Source organism: Engystomops pustulosus, chromosome 1 (assembly GCF_040894005.1).
Source record: "Engystomops pustulosus chromosome 1, aEngPut4.maternal, whole genome shotgun sequence".
NCBI classification, from domain to species: Eukaryota; Metazoa; Chordata; class Amphibia; order Anura; family Leptodactylidae; genus Engystomops; species Engystomops pustulosus.
The window spans coordinates 47,876,397-47,894,150 of NC_092411.1; the positions used below are offsets into that span (position 1 = coordinate 47,876,397).

Sequence of the window (17,754 nt, forward strand, 5' to 3'; positions counted from 1 at the left end):
GTGATTAAAGTTTTTGTTCTATGTGCATAGTTTGGGTATAGCATGAAGAAATTAAATCATTGTAGATCTATTACAAAAGGGATTGTGACAGTCATACTATTTTATAGATAAACATGGATCCAAGTGACATCGGCACACAAGGTGATCTCATGTCAGGCACATGCTCCTTACATTTGGGTAACACAAACAGATTTGTCAAAATGAAATATCAATACCAATATTGTTAAACACACTGAAATTTTGCATGTACTTGACGAACACTTTTTTTGATATTGATATATATATTGGTATTTCTTCATATAAACTGTATATTGATGATATGTGGATGAATTTATTAAGGAATGTCCCGTCCAGGTGAACATCTGCAAAGAGTTTGTATGTTCTCTCCGTGTTTGTACAGGTTTTCTCTGGGTCCTCCGGTTGCCTCCCACATTCCAAAACATACTGGTAAGTTGATTAGATTGTGAGCCCCATTGGGGACAGGGACTGCTCTCACAAGCTCTCTGTGCAGCGCTGCGTAATCTGTGTGCGCTATAGAATAGAATTTTGAAACAGTTAATAATTAATATAGGAGAGACTTCTGAAATAATTCTGGTCTTCTTTGATTTTCTACATACCACCTTCCCATTGAAAAAACTTGTCCTTTATCCAATATAGTGGCTTACAGGATGGCAGCCTAGTTCCAGACATAGCCTAATAGATAGACCTCTCACCCATTACTTGCTGGGGTATTCACATATGCCATTTTCCCTTTCCCTTTAATAAGATGTTGTCTTGGGACTTTTGACTCACCCTGTATTAAAAGGAAAATAACAATTTAGAGTACCCAAAAAACAAACCAGACATACTTACCTGTGCTACTCTTCATTTCAAACCCGACGCTGATCTTCTATAATGTTGGCATGCTGGGATTGCCTAAAAAAGACTTATAAGTAGCATACTGGAGAGCGGGAACAAGATGTCAGGCGATCCAGGCTGCTAATTATGCACGGCCCGCACGTCCCTCTTCCATGCTGGGAGCAAGGGAGAGGGAGGTAGCGAGGCCATGCATAATTATCAGCCGAGAGTGCCTGCTAATTATAAGTCTCTTTTAATAGGCGAGTCAACATTAAGAATGACCAGCGCTGGGATTGGAATGAAGTGGAGGTCAGGTGAGTATGTCTGGTTTGTTTTTTGTTAATCTAAATGGTTGTTTTCCTTGTGTCGAACTTATCCAAGCTGATATGCTGAGCAGCCTCTCCTAGAAGTGCAGTGTTCTTGGGGATTTTTTGTGCACAAAATTATGGAGCTGCTTGTGAATCCGACACTTTTCCAGAGCAGCTAAAAGCTAATCTATGGGGATCTATTTCACCTTAATGAATGGGGAGACAATTTTAACGTTTTTGTTTGTGTGCCAAATCATTAATCCCTTGTCCACAAACTTACATCCCACTGAAAATTATAGCGCAACCCTGGACCCAAACAAATAAATGTCTGGCCAAATGTCTGCTCATTTAAAAACGCTAGACCAGAGGTGCATGACTTCTATTGGTCCAAGGGGCTGCATTATTATCGAGCACCCTGGAAGCACCAACAACCACAGTACAGCACAAATAATAGAGCAGACAATAGATAATAGTAATACAGACCACAGAATAGATAATAAATACAATGGCCAAATCAGAAAATTAATAATAGAGATCCTCGAGCAGACAAAATAAATACTCACCAGTATTAGGACCCAAGGCAAAGCATAGCCTGGTGCAGGAGAGGGCCCGGGTGCAGCAAGCCCAGCTGACAAATATTCAATGCTACAGTTTCCTGAACTGACGCTCACAACCAGGAGTTAAGAGACAGATTAGTAGAGTGGTAAATACTTCTCATATGTACTCACTGTTACCAGGCCTCCTGCAGCAATGAGTGCTGCCATCAGTGATGTCCAGTTCACAATATCAATGGAAAACAAAAGATTCCCTTCCGATACTGAAAAGACAATGTAGATATTTAAGACACATGAGTTGGCATCACATTTGTGCTCACATTTTTCAAGCTGTGATGATGCCACAAACACAGAAATTACATATACGTATCTTATGTTGTGGAAGGTCACTCCGGAGTACTGCCCATGCAATAGCCGGTCTGGCAGATGTCAATCGGGGCTGGAAGATGCAGGGGATGTTGTCAAATGACCATAAACAAAAACAATTCCAAAACAATTCCATTCCTTGATTAATGTCATATGACTATAAAAAGCAAAACGGTAAAAAATTATAATGGCTTTAAAGGTCTTTCAGAGTGATTAACAAACATGACATGGATATTTGACTCTGAATATAAAAGAATTGGACCAGACTGTCCTCAGTGGACCTCATACAGCCCTGCCTAGAGCACATAGAAAATTTAAAACACAAATCATAAACATTATCATAGCCCTGTATTAAAAAGCAAAAATGGAAAAGGGCTGAAGTAATGATATGTACTGTTTGTTACAAGATGCCTGCTGACCATGAGTTAGTTATCATTTAGATGCAGAAGTTTTGTACTTTGGCTGTCCTATATTCCTTTAACGTAAAATGTGTTTGATTTTACCTTTGGAAGCTGCAGTATCTACTTTATAATATTCACTATATCTGAACCACACCCCGTCATTTACTTTCACACTTCTGCACAGATCTCACATTTAAAACCAAGAAGGAATGGTGAGAAGAAGTACTGCTACAGGTCAGCCTCAGGTGTCAGCCTCAGATGTCAGCCTCAGGTGTCAGTGTTAGGTATAAAATATGCCATTATATGATCTATCACTCTGACTTCTGTCCATGTCCTAAAATGGACACTATACACTGCAATTATAATCATAAAGATTGCTTTTATCTGCTCTGTACTTACATAACCCTCATCGTTCATTACCATAGATACATATATCTTCTTCAATGTGACTTTAGTTCAAATAAGATTATGATAGTCATATGGTTTTATGTGCAAACAACTATCCAACTGGTGCACAACGAGGCAGTCTCATGGCAGACACATGCCACTTCCATTTGGGGAGGATGATCAGATTAAACTGAATGAATTATTGGCCAGCAACACTATCGCTAACACGTCACTTATATGTGAACTTGAGAAATGGTTATCTGACCAATAACATGTATGGTGGGATCTGTGACCAGTGCTGGAAAATGCATTGATAAAGATGAGATTATTACTTTTTTTCCTTTTGCTGCAACTGTTTTTCATTTATCCTTGGCTGCTGGGAAAGTTGATCTTTATCTTTATCTAGCAAATATGCAGATTATTATTGGCACTCCTGATCTTGCATGAACCTGCGTGTCACCGGTGCCTTCAGAGGTCTGTGCAGGCTGGAACATGTGCAGAGCTCCGGCGGAAAGACTACAGTTCACACACAAGCTGCACCAGGAGCATGCCAAGCACACCAAGGAGGCAGGACAACAGAGGCTATGAGGGCGTAGAATAGCCTTTGCTCCCAGAGCTCCCGGGCTTTTTCACACCACAGTAGCCTCTGCCGATAATGTAACCCCTTAGTGACGCGGCCTGAAAAGGCTTTAGTGACCAGGCATTTTAGCTAAAATTCAAAAGCGGTGGTTTAAGGGCCATAACTTTTTTTTTGCGTGCTACCTTAAAAATTTTTGCAGTGTTTTCTCGGGACACATAGAGCTAGTGAAAACGTAATAAAAGTTTAAAAAATGTTTTTCATTTATATTCTTATTTGGGGTTAAAAGTGGAAAAAATATGGCGCAACTGCACTAGCCTTCATGCGATTAAGGGGGCGTTCCAGCACTCAAGCCGTGTGCTAGATTTATCATACAAAGCCTGACAGAATTGCGTTGCAAGCCCTATGTTAAAGGTTCACCCAAAAAAGTGGTGCAATCTGTCAGGGCAGTGCAGGGAAGCGACAGATTCATCAAGAACGTGCGCCAGAAATCCTGAATCTGGTGCACCCTGTACTATACACAGGCAAAAAGCATTCAGTGCAGTTTGCCCTGTTCTTAGTAAATGTGCCCCATTATGCCCAACATGCTTTTAATGTGCTTTATTGTTTAAGTGCAAGATTTTGGCATCCAGTAGAGATAGGAAACTACTATCTGCTCAGCTCACCCTGCTTTATAACATGCTACATGCAGATAGGATACTATGTGAAATATTCTTAGCCTCTCCTGCTCTTTAACATTTTACCTGCTCAGCTCCTTCCGCTGTATAACATGCTATCAGTAAATAGGACACAGCGTACAATCTGATTCTATCCAAGTAGACATTTTTTTATAATATCAAAAAATAAAAAAAAATGTAAAAATTATATTTCTATATTGTTCGAATAGGTCAAAAATCTACTTATGGATAAATTCCCTTTAAATATGTTGACATATGCTTCCATAAAAGAGCCTGCCAGGGGTTTCATAACATTCTTGGGCTTGTATAAATTTGGCCTTCAAGTTCTCCTATGAACATTTCACTGTAATAAAATCTCATAGTGTAGGGGAGAGGCTGTGGAGCAGCTCAATAGAATGAGCAGAAAGCTCTTCAGGATGAAAGATTTGCAGATCTGGATTACAGTTCACGGTCCTGCTGCTACTTACTGCTAAAGCAAAGGTATGATTACACAGATCTCCATGGCAGCTACCAAAGAGTGGGGCACAGTTACTAAGAGTAGTGAAAACTGCACTAAAAGTGTGTTTGCCTGTGTATAATGTAGGGTGTGCCACGATTGTGTCGCATTTGCGCCAGTAATGTGTCTCAGACACATAGGAAAACCACCACCTGTGACTGGGGATTCTGATCAGAGCTGGACTGGGTCTAATCTGGCCCGAAGCTCTGATTAATCCCTTTAGAGCGTTGAGTCTATAGAGCCGGCTGCAGAGCCGGTTCTGCGCCTCCGTGCATTGCGCTCCTTCAGTGTGATGCTGTAAGAGTTGGAGAATCGAGAAGTGAAAACAAACCGCATCTCCCTTCTCCCTGTCACCCGGAGAGCAAGTCTAGTCTCTCTATGGAGCTGACCGAGATTGTTTTGCAATTTCCGTCAGCTCCATAGAGATTAATGGAGAAAAACAAGAACACTCATGTGCGGCGGTCTGCTCCATTAGTCTGACGGAGCGACAAGGGGCCATACGGAGGTACTTGGGACCCCATCGTTTTTGTGATCTACTGATCAGCAAATTAGGCCTTATGCTATGGATAGGTCCTGACTTGTGTTTGTGGAAAACCCCTTTAACCCTTAGGTGCACCAGGACGTTATAGTACGTCCCGGTGGCTAGATACGTAGCGCACCAGGATGCACTATAACGTCCTGCTTCTGGCACCGGCTCACGAACGGAGCCGGTACCAGAAGCAGCGGCTGTCAGCTGTCTATCACAGCTGACACCGCGCTGTAACACCCGCGATCGGAACTGACTCCGATCACGGGTGTGATAACCCCTTACATGCTGCGGTCAAGCATGACCGCGGCATGTAAGGGTGTTTCCGCTATGGATCGGATCCCCTGCGCCGCTTACCGGAGGATCCGATCCACTTCTGGGCAGCTCCGAGGACTGCCATGTGCCCTGGAGCTGCCCGCTCTCCCTGGCAGTCAGATCCGTTCCGGGTCTGACTGTAAATTGCCTGAGCATGCGCCTGCATGCTCAGACAGTTTACACTGCTCTACAATGAAAAAGTATTGTAGAGCACTGTATTGAAAGTATGGAAAAGTAAAAAAAAAATTTAAAAACACTGAACATTACACATTATAATAAATAAAAAATAAATACACAAAAATATAAGCCCCTAAAATGTCACTTTCCCATAAAAACACTTAATAAAGTATAAAAAACACAAAAAACCCACATATTTGGTATTTCCGCATCCTTAACAATCTGTATAATAAAACAGAATCATTACTGGACCCACACGGTAAACGCTGAAGAAAAAAACGCAAAAAACATTCCGAAAAAAGACCATTTTTAATTAATATCTTTTAAAAAAATGCTCTAAAAAGTGATAAAAAATGTTCTGCACTCTAAAATAAGCCCACTAAAAAGAGCAACTGTTCTCACAAAAAATAAGCCCCTTTTTTAAATTAGTTTTTATTCAGTACAATTGAATAAAAAACACAAAACCCCTGCGTCCGTATCGATCTACATAATAAAACAGAATCGTTATTAGATCCGCAAAATTGAATTCTGTAAAAAAAAAAAAAAAAACGCTCCAAAAAAGATAATTTTTAATTAATATCCTATAAAAAATGCTCTAAAAAGCGATTTAAAAAATGTTGTGCACTCTAAAATAGGACCACTAAAAAGAACAATCCTTCTCGCAAAAAATAAGCCCTTAAACAGATTTGTGAGGCGAAAAATAAAAAAATGATGCATATGAAAGACGGTGATGCTAAAATTAACAACATTTTTGCAAAATTACTTCTTATTCAGTAAAAATAGGGAAAAAATAAAAAATCTATATAAATGAGGTATTTTCGTAATCGTGGCGACCCATAGAATAAAAATAGTATACTATGGTATGTTAACGGCCAAAAAAAAAGCACATAAAAATGTTCACAAAAATTGATGATTTTCATTTCCTCAACCAACAAAGAGTTAATAAAATCTCACCAATTAGCTATAGATTCCCCAAAATTATGTACCAGAAAAGTGCATCTCATGTGGCAAAAGAAATAAGACCCTATAGGTCCACAATAAAAAAAGAAAAATATTATAGCCTGTACAATGTGATATAGCAAATCTGGATGGCGCCTCCTTCCCTTCTATGCCCGGCCGTGCGCCCATACAGCAGGGCACCACCACATATGGGGTATCAGTACACTCGGGAGGAATTGGGTATCAAACTTTGTTTATCAAACTTTTTTTATTTAATCCATTGTAAATGTTTAATTTTCCACCCAAAATGAGTGTATTGTGAAAAAATATTACAATTTGTAGACTGCACCTCCATTTTGTTTTAACCCCTATAAAACAACTAAAGGGTTAAACGAACTTCTTAAAAGTGGCTTTTTTTAACACGTTGAGTGGTGTAGTTTCCATAATGGGGAAAGTCTTGCTATTGTTTAGGCCTCTCAGCAGGGCCGCCGATAGGGCAGTACAACTGGTACTGCCCTATGGGGCCCGGACTCTAAGACACTAGGGGGGGGCCCGCAGGGCCGCATCTGCCATGAGCAGAGCCGGATCATCATTGGCGCTATTGGAGCGCTAGCGCCGGGCCCCCGGATCCGGATTTATTGGTTGGGGGCCCCCGGCCTGGCGCTCCAATAGCGCCGATATTCATGCTCCTGCTGGGGCCCCGGCAGGCCCCGACACTCTCCACGGTAGACGGGCAGGGACCTCCGTCCGTCCGGACCGGAAGCTCCTGCCCGTCACTGTATAGTGCTCGATGCGGCCGGAAACGGCCGCTCGAGCACTATTACTGGAGCGATGTGCGCCGGGGTTGTCTTCCGGCCACATCGCTCCATGAATTAGGATGCGCGGCCGCGCGATGACGTCATCACGCGGCCGCGCACCCTTTCCTGCCTGGCCGCGGGCTGAAGAAAGAAGATGTGGGAGCCTGAGGTGAGTACGAGTTTTTTTTTTTTTTAAATCAAATAGCAGTAAAAACATGGTGGGGGCTTATTAAAATATGGGGGCAGAACATTATATAATTCATGGTGGGGGAGGAGGCAGCATATTAAATAATTCAGTGTGGAGGGGCAGCACATCATTTAATTCCTTGTGGGGGGGCAGCACATCATTTATTCCATTGTGGGGGGGCAGCACATCATTTTATTCCATTGAGGGGGGGGGGCAGCATATCATTTATTCTATTGTGGGGGGGGGGGGCAGCATATCATTTATTCCATTGTGGGGGGGCAGCATATCATTTATTCCATTGTGGGGGGGCAGCATATCATTTAATTCATTGTGGGGGGGGCAGCATATCATTTAATCCATTGTGGGGGGGGCAGCATATCATTTAATCCATTGTGGGGGGCGGCATATCATTTAATTCATTGTGGGGGGGCAGCATATCATTTAATCCATTGTGGGGGGGGGCAGCATATCATTTAATTCATTGTGGGGGGGGGCAGCATATCATTTAATCCATTGTGGGGGGGGGCAGCATATCATTTAATCCATTGTGGGGGGCGGCATATCATTTAATTCATTGTGGGGGGGCAGCATATCATTTAATCCATTGTGGGGGGCGGCATATCATTTAATTCATTGTGGGGGGGCAGCATATCATTTAATCCATTGTGGGGGGGGGCAGCATATCATTTAATTCATTGTGGGGGGGCAGCATATCATTTAATTCATTGTGGGGGGCAGCATATCATTTAATTCATTGTGGGGGGCAGCATATCATTTAATCCATTGTGGGGGGGGCAGCATATTATTTAATCCATTGTGGGGGGGGGGGCAGCATATTATTTAATCCATTGTGGGGGGGGCAGCATATCATTTAATTCATTGTGGGGGGGGCAGCATATCATTTAATTCATTGTGGGGGGCAGCATATCATTTAATCCATTGTGGGGGGGGCAGCATATTATTTAATCCATTGTGGGGGGGGGGCAGCATATTATTTAATCCATTGTGGGGGGGGGGGCGGCATATCATTTATTCCATTGTGGGGGGGCAGCACATCATTTAATCCATTGTGGGGGGCAGCATATTATTTAATCCATTGTGGGGGGGGGCAGCATATTATTTAATCCATTGTGGGGGGGGCGGCATATCATTTAATTCATTGTGGGGGGCAGCATATTTATTCCATTGTGGGGGGGCAGCATATCATTTATTCCATTGTGGGGGGGCAGCATATCATTTATTCCATTGTGGGGGGGGGCAGCATATCATTTAATCCATTGTGGGGGGGGACGGCATATCAATTAATTCATTGTGGGGGGCGGCATATCATTTAATTTATTGTGGGGGGCGGCATATCATTTCATTCCTTGTGGGGGAGGGGGCGGCATATCATTTTATTCATTGTGGGGGGGGCAGCATATCATTTCATTCCTTGTGGGGGGCAGCATATCAAATAAATCATTGTGGGGGGGGGCAGCATATCAATAATGAGGGGATGTGTTCTATGTGGGGTAGCGTGCGGTCACTTGTGTTGTGAGGGTTATTTAGGAGCGCAGTGTTGTTATCCAGGAGACTTTATACTGTAAGTGACTGTGGTATTTTTAGGGACGCCGGGTGGAGATGCTGCACAGAGCTGAAGATATCCAGCTGTGAATTCACCTGTGATACGTCATGGATTGGAGAACCCGGAATAAAGTCCTCCTGATGGAAGAGATTGTCATCTATAAGGTACTAGATGCCACTACTGACTCCCAGATCCTGTAGTCAGTCACACAGTGTCAGGGAGCTGCCTGTAGGGATGTTAATTGTTAGTAAAGTTTTCAGCATTTTCTGAACAGGTAGCGGAATTTGATAAAAGATTTTGCAAATCTGAAAGTAAGAAGACTGATTGCTCCGTGAATCTGAATTTGCGGTTACTTTGCCAAGATCTAGCTGATGTGGCTTCAGGCCAGAGTATAGTTTGTAGAACATGGTCCTTGCTGACCGCGTCACAAGGACTGCACCCTAAGCCAGTTATAATGCAAGGAATTCCACAGTGCTTGGAGTGGCAGTGCACTGTAAAGACAAACGATGTCATTACAGTTCACTGCAGCTCCAAGTGCTCAAAGCTCCCTGCATCATATATGGGTTATGATGTGAGAAGTGCAGTCCTTGTGATGCAGTCAGGACCATGAATGCTGATGCTTATTTATTGGCATTCTTGTGACTACACACTTATAGATGCATGCATCTAATAAAGTTATTTTTATAGTGTGGTACATGAGTATTTTGTCTTTATATATATCCCTTGTTTAAAGGGAATCGAGCACCAGGTGCACAGCATAGTACCTGAAGGTATCATGCTATGCACCTGATGACCCTGACTTCAGCACTGTAAGTTCCATCAAAATGGCCTCTATGGTTATCCTTTAATGCTTTTATAAAGAATTATGTTAATTACCAGCTTAGGAGCAGTGGGAGTGCTCCAGTGCACCTAAGGGCTCCTTATGTCACCCAGCGGCCAGTCCTGCGGTGATCCGAAATCCCGATACCTGTGCCTGCTCAGCAGCCTCTGTGAATCAGTGTGCAGGTGCTGGGACTTTAGGTTTCCTTGGGGCATGCAATGAACGCTCCTTCTTTTCCTTCCCATTGGTTCTGAGGAAATATGAAGTCCTGACCCTTATGCAGTGATTCACAGAGGTTGCTGAGCAGGCACAGGTACCAGGACTTCAGATTACCTCAGGACTGGTGGCAGGGTGACGTAAAGAGCCCTTAGGTGCACTGGAGCACCCCCACTGGTAATTAACACAATTCTTTATTAAAACATTAAAAGATAGTGGCGGCCCTAGCAATTGCACTTTATAATGTTATATTTGTTATATGTTGTCTGTTAAACACTTTTATATGTTTACTGTTCACCATGCTTTAGTTTTTGATGCCATATTTGCACTATAATAAATATACTTGACCAAAAGTATGACTCCTATTGGCAATCTACCAGAAGAGTGTGCCTTGTCGTAGCAACAGGCCTCAAACCCTGTTTGTGAAAGGTCACTGCGGGGGGCAGGAGGCTTGTTCGGTTTTGGGGTGTGTTGGGGCCCAGACACTTTTGCTGTATGGGGCCCCGAATTTCCTGATGGCTGCCCTGCCTCTCAGTGTCAATTACAAGTTGAGCAGGTCCATCTAAATACAGGTTTTGGTGATTTTACAAAAAATGTGAAAAATGATACCTAAATTCTGAGCCTCATAACATTCTAGTAAAATATGTGGAATCTTAAAAAACCATCCAACATAAAGCAGACATTTGGGAAATGTAAGTTATGAATTTATTTGGGTGCTATGACTATCTGCATCAAAAGAATTTAGAACATTGAAAATAAAGAATTTTTCCAAATTTTTGCCAAATTTTGTTTCTTTTTCATAACTAAACACAAAAGATTTCATCCAAATTTTTAAACTAATACTAGTACAATGTGTCACGAGAAAACAATCTCAAAATCCCCTGGATATTTCATAGTGTTCCCACGCTATAACCACTTATAATGACACAGGGCAGCCAAAAGAGGCTGAGTCCCGTAGGGGTTAAATACTTGTGCCAGCAGTTTGCACTGAAAAGAACAGGCAAAGTCTGACAGAAAACTTAGTAAATGTGGGCCAGTGTCTTCTATTTTGAATGGTCACAAGTGCTGAAAGATTCCCTTTGAAGGTTTTCCAGGAGTAAAATTTAAAAAATAAAAGATGTTCTCCTTCTCCGGCTCCCCATTTCTGCAATGCAGCCCCCTGCTTGTCAGTTCACAGTCCTAGGATAGGAAATGTTGAAGTTCTGCTGGCACTGAGGTTAGCAAGGTCTGAGGAAATTCTCTTTGCATTGCCTTCCTTTATTAAATGTGGTAGAATATGCTAATAAGCTATAATATCAGCAATGCCCTGTCTCAGTTTAGAAGTGAGAAGGTCAAGGATTTGGATTGGGATTTAGATATTTGATGATGTTGCTATGGCTAGTATTTACCTCAATCCGTAATTCCGATATTAATACTGTGAGGGGAATTGTTGTTCTGTTTCTATATGTAGCAGGGTTTATATAATGATTGCATAGCACAAAGGCTTGTCTTCTTTCTAACATTTATGATATAACCACCTAACCCCGTTACTCTGTTACATATAAAGCTCTCTTGGGTCACAAAGGTTTTCACATAGCTAGACCTTTCTTTACTTGGAGGTACGCAGTTTTGCAATTGCAGAGAATTGCAGATTTGTGCCCTGGCCTTCCCCAAATGCACAAACATTTAAAACCTGCCCAATCCACTTCCCTCACACGAGTTTTAGGTTCGTTCCAGGCTGTGGTCATTTGACACTAGTAATGAGGAGGTAAGTAGGATGGTGTGGGATAGCATACCCCTCATGCACACACAGGGAGCATAGTGGTCTTAAAGCTGAGTGTGTATGTATGTCCAATAAAGGAATCTAATCACCTAATTTTTCACAGTTGTGTCTGTGACTCAGGGAACATCATAGTCTCGGTTTTGAGCTGAAATTTTCACCCGCACTTTCCCAAATCCACTTATTAACCACCATATGCAGAAACCATTGTCTGCTGCTGCTATGGCAGTTGGATGATGAGCGGTGATTGGTTGCTATTCTGCTACAGGTCATTAATTTGAGCTCTATGAGTTTTGATTGGTTACTATAGGCAATGAGTAGAAGACACTTATGTGTGAGGTAAAATGGATTGGAATATAGAGATAGGGGGAGATTTATCAGAAATGTCTGAGTTAAACTGTTCCAGTTGCCCATGGAAACCAATCAGAGACCAGCTATAATTTTATAAACAGCTGTGCAAAGCCACTGAAAGAGACTGCGAGAGACAGACAGTAACTGAAAAAGACTGCCAGAGACAGTAACTGAAAGAGACTGCCAGAGACAGTAACTGAAAGAGACTGCCAGAGACAGTAAATGAAAGAGACTGCCAGAGACAGTCACTGAAAGAGACTGCCAGAGACAGACAGTAACTGAAAGCTCTAAATAATTTTTGCATCTTTCCTGGCTTCTATAACCCAAAGTATGACCCTTTCCTATCCTAAATATGCATTGCTTGCAACCAATTCCTGGGTACACTAGGGGAGACATATGAGTGTGTCAGTAATTAGGCCAGTCCTGATTAGAACTAGACAGTTTTATCACTGTCTGATGCTGGATGATTAATCTGGTGCAGTATAAGACTGGCGAGTCGTACTTCACCTCCCATTAGTTTAGTTTGCTGTGCTACAATATTGAATGTTCTGTCGCCAGGCTATTTCATGCTTGGCCACACACCCCTTTTTTTGGACTAGACAGAAAACTGCCTAAAAAAAAATCTAGACCTTTAATAAATGTTGCATTTCAGGTGCAAATTACCCCAGTATTTTGGCATAGACAGAATAATAGATCTCCCCCAATGTGTCCAATTGCCTTTAGGGTGCGTTCACACGTGGCAGTAAAGCATGCCTTTTCACAGGCATCAGAACAGCTGAGAAGAGGAGATTAGATAGCTGTTAACAGTGTTAACAAACGTATGTGTTAACACAATGTCAACATATGTGTTTGTGCAAACACATGTGCAACATCCCCCACCGGGGCCTAGCCCTTGAGGTGAGGCCTGGAGACAGCCGGGGCCCGCGGTACCGGAGTGGCTGGCGGTTGCGGCCTAAGCACGCTATTGTCACGGTGCTTGGTACGGGGTAACCGGAGGGCTGTCCTACAGCCTGGCAGGTCTCCAGCAGGGTGGTGTTGGCAAGAAATGAGGAGGGAGAGGCTGCTATAGCGGATCTCCCTGGGGCAACCCTTTAATGTCCCGAGTGTGAATCTCTGGGTGATGGACAGGGTGCCGGTGATGAAGGCAGCCGTATTAGCAGGGACCAGACGGAGACAGAAGTTGAAGAAAACAACTTACAGTTCTTTATTTGAACCGGCAGGAACCGCAGCAAACGTGCCTTCAACAGGTAGATGGAGTGCTGAGATGCTTTTGGAGGGAGCCTCAGGAGATAGTTCACCAGCCTGGATGCAGAGGGCAGGCTGGGAGGCAGCTGTGTCCTGGTAGGAAGCTTCAGCTTGTCCTGTAGGGCTTCAGGTATCACCTTTAAAGGTAAGATGATACCCCTTTTCCTCACTACACTAACTCTAGTCTTAGATTCCACTCTTCAGAGGCAGGGGCTAGGCTCTTCCTGCTCTGGTATGGGCTAGACAGAGATTACTCACGCACTCACTGATCTCTAGGATTCTCCTACAACAGAATCTCTCTGAAAAGATCTCCTGGAATCCTCCAGAACATTCCTGGCCAGGGGTTTTATTACCTTCCTTTGGTCAGGTGGTGGCTGCTCCTCCAATCACATCTCAGCTTACAAAGGGACAGGATGTAACACAGATCATTGGACAATAGCATCTTGCATCATACAAAATACTTAACTCCTGCCCTGCCAGGCAGGATTAACCACTGCAATACCCCTATGTCCTATCAGGACCATGTAGTTTGATGTGATTACATGCAGGTGGGACGTATTCGCAAACCCTCCCTCGCCAATTGCATCGGCGAGGGTGTTGCACATGCATTTTATAAATGCAATGTTAACAGCTGTGCAATCAGGCAAATCTGATGTGTTTGAAAATGCATGCGTTAATGCCACGTGTGAAAGCGTAATCACTCTTCTACAGGTATATATCTCTGTATGATTGCTGAATCATTTTTCACCCATCTACTGTGTCTTTAAATCCAGTCTCACTCTCTGCAATGGTAAGACTAACTTACCACAGTCTTCTCCTGTGAAGCAAGAAATAACTTCTTATAAATCTCTAAAGCATCTTTTGTCTCTTTTCTTTCTCCTTCTGCTTGCTGCAGGGGACATCTCTCCTAACCCAGGCCCACCTTCTGCTTATTTTAACACTTCACACAGAAACCCTGCTAACCTTATAAAGATTCAGTGTATCCCCTCTTCTCCTCCTCCACCCGTAACCCCTTTTAAATGTGCCCTATGGAACACCCGCTCTGTGTGTAATAAACTAGAATCAGTTCATGACCTCTTTCTTTCTAAGTCTTTTGACATGCTTGCCATTACAGAAACATGGATCCAGCAGGATGACTCTGCCTCCGTTGCAGCATTGTCTTATGGCGGTTTACATTTTTCGCACTGTTCCAGACCTGAGAATAGGCAGGGAGGAGGGGTCGGCATACTCCTCTCTCCACAATGCACTTTCCAGGTCATTCCTCCTGTACCTTCCCTTACTTTCCCATCTTTTGAGGTACACACCCTTAGACTTTTCCGCCCATTCTCTCTTCGTGTGGCTGTAGTATACCGTCCTCCTGGCTCACTCTATCAGTTTCTTGACCACTTTGCCTCTTGGCTCTCTCACTTTCTATCCTGTGACATTCCATCCATCATCATGGGAGACTTCAACATCCCTGTTAACACTCCCATTTCCCCTCCTGCCCCTCAGCTCATAGCACTAGCTACTTCTCTAGGTCTTTCACAACACTGCGATTCCCCCACTCATAGTGAGCGAAACATCCTCGATTTGGTCTTTTCCCGACCATCTTCAATATCTGATTTTACCAATTCCTCCTTTCCACTTTCAGACCATAATCTCCTTTCTTTTACTTTCAATAATCCTTCTCATTCTCAGAATCCTTCCACCCATCATTCATACCGGAATCCATGTGCAATAGATACTCACAGAAAACTTACAGTCTGCACTATCCCCCATCTCCTCTTTCACCGGTCCAAACCTGGCTACTAACCACTATAATCACACTGTCAGAAGAGCGCCAGATGAGATGGTACCACTCACTATCCGAAATTTTCAACACATACGCAGGCAACCTTGGCACACTGAACAAACTCGTTTCCTTCAGCTTTGCTCCAGGATTGCCGAAAGTCTGTGGAGAAAATCGTGCACATCTGCAGACTTTCTACACTTCAAATTTATGCTAAAAACGTATAACTCTGCCCTTCACCTTGCTAAACAGGTCTATTTTACTAATCTCATATGCTCTCTCTCTAACAACCCCAAAAGGCTCTTTGATACCCTTCACTCCTTACTAACACCAAATGTGCAGCCACCTGCCACAGACCTTGGGGCTGAAGATCTGGCTGCCTACTCTAAGGTTAAAATTGATTGCATTTGCCAGGAAATAATTGCTCAATCCACTCACCCTTCCAATCCCCTTCCCTCCCATACCTTTCTTGCTCACTCTCTTCCTTTGAGCCAGTCACAGAGGAAGGAGTGTCCAGGCTCCTTTTCTCTGCTCGCCCCACTACCTGCATCCGTGACCCCATCCCCTCACATGTGGTACATTCTCTCTCCCAGCAGTCACTTCTCATCTCACTAAAATTTTCAACCTCTCTCTCTTCTGGTTTCGTTCCCTCTTCATTCAAGCATGCTGTTGTTACCCCTTTACTAAAGAAACCTTCACTGGACCCATCCAATGCTACTAACTAGAGACCAGTTTCTAACCACCCTTTCATCTCCAAACTTAAGGAACGCTTGGTCTATTCACAACTAACCCGCTATCTCTCAGCGAACTCCCTCCTTGACCCCCTGCAATCTGGTTTCCGCTCTATGTATTCCACTGAAACTGCTCTTTCTAAAGTCTCCAATGATCTCCTCACTGCAACATCCAAAGGTGACTATTCTCTCCTCATTCTCCTCGGCATCGTTCGATACTGTGGACCACCAGCTCCTCCTTAGGATGCTTCACTCCATTGGCCTAAAGGACACTGCACTCTCTTGGTTTTCTTCCTATCTCTCTGACCGCACTTTCAGTGTCTCCTTTTCTGGATCTTTCTCTTCTCATCTTCCCCTCAGTGTCGGGGTCCCTCAGGGCTCAGTCCTAGGTCCTCTTCTCCCTCTATACTGCCCCCATTGGACAAACCATCAGCAGATTTGGTTTCCAGTATCATCTCTATGCTGGTGATACCCAGCTATATACTTCTGCACGTAACATCACCCCTGCCTTACTCCAGAACACTAGTGAATGTCTCTCTGCTGTCTCTAACATCATGTATTCTCTCTTCTTGAAACTTAATCTTTCTAAGACTGAACTTCTTGTCTTTCCACCATCTACTAACCAACCCAACCCCGACCTCTCCATCTCGGTCTGTGGGATCACTATAGCACCGAGGCAGCAGGCCCGCTGTCTTGGGGTTGTGCTGGACTCTGACCTCTCCTTTTCACCATAGATTAAATCTCTTGCTCGCTCATCTCAGAAACATCTCCAGAATCCGACCGTTTCTGACATTTGAAACTTCTAAAATGCTAATTGTTGCACTTATTCACTGTCGACTAGACTACTGTAACTCCCCAATCACTGCACTGGCTGCCCGTCTCCTTACGTATTCACTTTAAAATAATAACCCTCATCCACAAAGCTCTGAATAATGCTGCACCTCCCTATCTCTCTTCTCTCATCTCAGTCTATTGCCCTTCCCATGCTCTTCGATCTGCCAGTGACATTAGATTAATCTCTACCTTAATTCGAACCTCTCATGCATGTCTCCAGGACTTCTCCCGAGTTGCTCCAATTCTCTGGAATGCCTTTCCCCGTACTCTCAGACTAATACCCACCCTCCAAAGCTTCAAACGTGCTCTTAAAACCCATCTCTTTAGGCAAGCCTATCACACTTGCTAACTGCATGAAATGTCAACTCTCCCTTTACTAATCCATCCTATGTCCTCCTCCCGTCTGTTATTTGGAAAACAGCAGATATTTACCAAGCTCCAGACTTCTCTGCAGTCTTTTTCTCCTAGAACCCTGTAAATAAGATGGCGGCTGATGGCTGGTTCAAGTAGCAAAATATTTATGTATTAAATTATTTTATATTGCTCCCTTATAAAGAATGGCTGGACCATTATACAAGCTCTTGTGTCACCCCCTCATCCTCATAGTCTGTAAGCTCTTGTGGGCAGGGCCCTCACTCCTATTGTCCCATATGACTGTTTGTTCTTTGTAATGTAATATAGTTGTATATGTCCCCTATGTTTTGTAAAGTGCTACGGAATTTGATGGTGCTATATAAATAAAGTTTTTATTATTATTATTATAATAATTAGTGAATAGAATATATCTGTATAGAATTTATTCTCAGGATAACTACAGTTTTGTTCTGTGAAGGCCTCAGAAGTTTGTTAGAGAACATTAGTGAACAAACAAAATAATGAAATCCAAGCAAAGCTCCTTGGCAACTTAGCGATAATGCTGTGA

General features: G+C 43.2%; 1 long non-coding RNA gene across 1 annotated transcript; it reads right to left on the bottom strand.

Annotated features, from left to right (window-relative positions):
• Positions 1–218: 218 nt before the first annotated feature.
• On the bottom strand, positions 219–2,216 carry LOC140073063 (uncharacterized). The gene is made up of 3 exons (XR_011849188.1): positions 1,709–2,216; positions 618–793; positions 219–531 (listed from the first exon to the last, which is right to left on the bottom strand). It is a non-coding gene; the product is annotated as an uncharacterized lncRNA (long non-coding RNA).
• Between the last annotated feature and the right edge of the window lie 15,538 nt (positions 2,217–17,754).